A 4,248-nucleotide genomic window follows, 5' to 3' on the forward strand; every position below is an offset into this window, starting at 1 on the left:
GGACATTCAAGATATTTTTATGATTTCTTTTTTAAATCCTCTACTGTACATGTAATAATGTTGAACAAACAATGAAATGTAATTCCAATGGTTTAATGAGGAAGGAGAAAGACCCTAACTTCTGGACACAGAAGTTCTTCCCTTCTTTGTGGAAGGCCCTTATTGAATGTAGATCACGATTGTTACCCAAAGTTTTGTCTCTGTTACTGCATCTGACTTTAGGATCCAAAAAAAAATTCCAATTGATGCCTTTCCTTCTGGAATTGTAAGTGAACACAATAATAGTACCTGTTTAAACGTGAAGTGGATATTGTCACACAGAACATACCAGTGGCTTTTTCAATGTTAAGCTAATGATGCCTCATGAACGTATGATCTATGGAGAAATCCCTGTAGTTGTACCTGCCAATGCTGTTTGTTGGAGAATGAATGTTGAATGTTTTTTCCTCACAAACAAACAAAGAAAAGCCGTCTAAAGAGAGAGTGATACCTGTCTTTATTCTGGAGAGTGGGGGAGCAAAGTTAAGAATACATAGGGCAATGTTTTTAACTAAGGGTATATATTACAATCCTCTTTGGAACTTGTTAAAAATGCAGATGCTTGGAACAAACTTATGAAAATAGGGATTCGGTGAGTGAATCTGAAAATTCATATTTTAAAATTCTGGAGGTGATCCTGATGACCCTTCTGATTGAAGATAAATATAGGGACGGCTGGAGACAGTGGTGCGTGCTTATAGTCCCAGCTACGTGGCAGGTTGAGGCAGGAGGATCGCTTGACCCCAGGAATTGAAGACCAGCCTGGGTGATATAATGAGACCCCCTCTCACACACAACACACACACACACAAATACTAAATACAAAATGAACATTTTTCTACTTGAATTATTTAGTCCAGCACTTCATGTCCTCATTTTGCTTTTAACTAAGAAAATCTTACCTGGCGTGATATTTATTTACTATTTAAAAAGGAAAGTCTAATATATAAGCATATCAGAGATAGAGTGAAAACTCTGTCCCTGATCTAGCCCCTAAAAAGATATAGCTAACTCTAAGGATAAAAGAACCATAAGCAATAAGAAAATGCCACTTCTCTCAGAACACATGGGGACCTCAGATAATTAAGATCCCTCTAAAAGAAATTAATATAAAAGAAGAGAGAGGCCTTCACTCTCTTCCCTCTCTCCACCCTAAATTATCACACCCTGGGGAAACTGGGCTGTGGAAAAAATTTAACTCTAGAGCACCTTCTGCCAAGAGTGAGATAAATTATCAGCAAGCCCACAGGGTTTGGGCAGCAGCCCCAGTAGCTACCATAGCACGCCAAGGATAGAACAAAGCACCCAGTGGCGTGGCACAAAGCAGTGAAATGTTGCTGAGCACTTGGGAAGCATTCCCTGGGGGCTATAGGAACACTGAGGAGAACTGTTGCTTCCCCTGAGCTGAGGGGTGCTAGAGTCAGAGTGATCCACGATACAGGTGTTTAACGAAAGAACCTGTGAAGTGTTTCTAGGAATAAAATCCGTAACGTTTTTCCTATCCCATATACAGGAAAATATTTTTTAAATAGTGTATGTGTCACATAATCTATGTTTGCACTAGAATCATGCAGAAATGCTTCATTTCGTCAAAGACGCTGTTTATCTGAAAAAATAAGTCAGACTTCAGACTTCACTTTTCAAATAATATGAAATTTCTCTGTCATGCCATGTGAGATTTTCTTCGTTAAAAGCAAAATGAGGTCATGAAGTGTTGGACTAAATAATTAAATGGAAAATTTTTAACCTTTTATTTAGTTACCCATTTCAATTTGAGCTGTACAGTCTAAGTTTTCTACTACCCAAGTACTTTGGTCATGGTTGTTTTCAACAAAGGACGAACATCTTTGAATTTTCAGTTCTCTAACATTTCAGAAATAGTTCAAACCACTTAAAAGTGAGGGAGGATATTTAAAGCAATGTTATGTGAAAAATACCTCTATTTCTCTTCTTCCCACTGCCCTTCAACCCCCTCCCCCACCCCATTTCAACACAACCTAACTTCCCTCCAGCTAATCCCTATTTCTGTCCTTACCTTCAAAGCTACACTTCTTATTGTGCACATTCTTTTCCTCATTTCCCCACCCCTCATTCACTCCTCAGCCCATTCCAATCTGGCTTCCATTCCCTTTGCTACACCAAAACCACTCTCCCTAAAGTCAATGAGCTCCATCTCTCAAAGATACTACTTCTCTTAAGAATTTTATACTCCTGGGGGGTGCGCAGTGGCTCATGCCTATAGTCCCAACACTTCGGGAGGCCGAAGCAGGTGGATTGCCTGAGGTCAGGAATTCGACACCAGCCTGGCCAACAGAGTGAAACCCTGTCTCTCCAAAAAAAAAAAGTACAAAAAATTAGCTGGCCCTGGTGGCAGGCACTAGTAATCCCAGCTACTCCGGGGGCTGAGGCAGGAGAATCGCTTGAATCCAGAAGGCAGAGGTTGCACCGAGCCAAGATCGCGCCATTGCACTCCAGCCTGGGCAACAAGAGTGAAACCCTGTCTCAAAAAAAAAAAAAAAAAAAGAAAAAAGAAAAAAAAAAAATGCCGGGGGCTGTATCTCAAGCCTGTAATCCCAGCACTTTGTGAGGCCGAGACCGGCGGATCACGAGGTCAGGAGATTGAGACCATCCTGGCTAACACGGTGAAACCCCGTCTCTACTAAAAAATACAAAAAACTAGCCGGGCGAGGTGGCGGGCGCCTGTAGTCCCAGCTACTCTGGAGGCTGAGGCGGGAGAATGGCGTAAACCTGGGAGGCGGAGCTTGCCTGAGCTGAGATCCGGCCACTGCACTCCAGCCTGGGCGACAGAGCGAGACTCCCTCTCAAAAAAAAAAGAAAAAAGGAAAAAAGAATTTTACACTGCTAACCACTTCTCTCTGCCCTTGCACCTATGGCTGCAGCCTCCTACATCTCTGGCCACATCTCGATGCCAGACTTCTCACCCACCAGTCTTTAAATATTGATGCTCTTTCAAACTATCGCAAGGACAGAAAACCAAACACGGCATGTTCTCACTCATAGATGGGAATTAAACAATGAGAACACTTGGACACAGGAAGGGGAGCATCACACACCAGCGCCTGTCGTGGGGGGAGGGGGGAGGGATAGCATTAGGAGATATACCTAACGTAAATGACGAGTTAATGAGTGCAGCACACCAACATGGTACACGTATACATACGTAACAAACCTGCACGTTGTGAACATGTACCCCAGAACTTACAGTGTAATAAAAAATAAAATAAAATAGCTTTTCCAGGCGGCTGCCGAAGATGGCGGAGGTGCAGGTCCTGGTGCTCGCTGGTTGAGGCCACCTCCTGGGCCTAAACAAGTACTGCTGGGCTGGAAGGTGGTAGTCCTACGCTGCGAAGGCAACAACATTTCTGGCAATTTCTACAGAAACAAGTTGAAGTACCTGGCTTTCCTCCGCAAGCGGATGAACACCAACCCTTCCGAGGCCCCTACCACTTCCGGGCCCCCACCACTTCCGGGCCCCCAGCCGCATCCTCCGGCGGACTGTGTGAGGCCGGCTGCCTCAGAAGACCAAGCGAGGCCAGGCTGCCCTGGACCGCCTCAGGGTGTTTGACTACATCCCACCGCCCTACGACAAGAAAAAGCAGATGGTGGTTCCTGCTGCCCTCAAGGTCGTGCGACTAAAGCCTACAAGAAAGTTTGCCTATCTGGGGTGCCCGGCTTACGAGTTTGCCTGGAAGTACCAGGCAGTGACAGCCACCCTGGAGGAGAAAAGGAAAGAGAAAGCCAAGATCCACTACCAGAGGAAGAAACAGCTCGTGATGCTACGGAAACAGGCTGAAAAGAACGTGGAGAAGAAAATTGACAAACACACACAGGTCCTCAAGACCCACGGACTCCTGGTCTGAGCCCAAAGTAAAGACTGTTAATTCCTCAAAAAAAATAAAAAATTAAAAAATTAAAATAATTTAAAAATGAAATGAAATGAAATGAAAATAAAAAAATAAATATTGATGCTCTTTGTGTCTCAGCCATGGGTCCTTTCTTCCCCGACACTAAACTAGTGATTGCACACACCTCAGGGGGTGAAGCCCTCCACTGAAGGGAAAATCCAGTATCTAAAGGGAAACCCAGCTCTGGGTCATTACTGGCATGCAGAAATAAAAAAATGTGTTGCCTGATTTTTCAATTTTTCAAGAGTAATTTAAATCTGGATCATGTGGAACCTCCTGATTT

General features: G+C 43.7%; 1 pseudogene; it reads left to right on the forward strand.

Annotated features, from left to right (window-relative positions):
* Positions 1–3,311: 3,311 nt before the first annotated feature.
* Positions 3,312–3,920, forward strand: LOC111540408 (annotated as a pseudogene).
* Positions 3,921–4,248: the final 328 nt, after the last annotated feature.

The sequence above is a fragment of the Piliocolobus tephrosceles genome, chromosome X (assembly GCF_002776525.5).
Source record: "Piliocolobus tephrosceles isolate RC106 chromosome X, ASM277652v3, whole genome shotgun sequence".
Lineage (NCBI taxonomy): Eukaryota > Metazoa > Chordata > Mammalia > Primates > Cercopithecidae > Piliocolobus > Piliocolobus tephrosceles.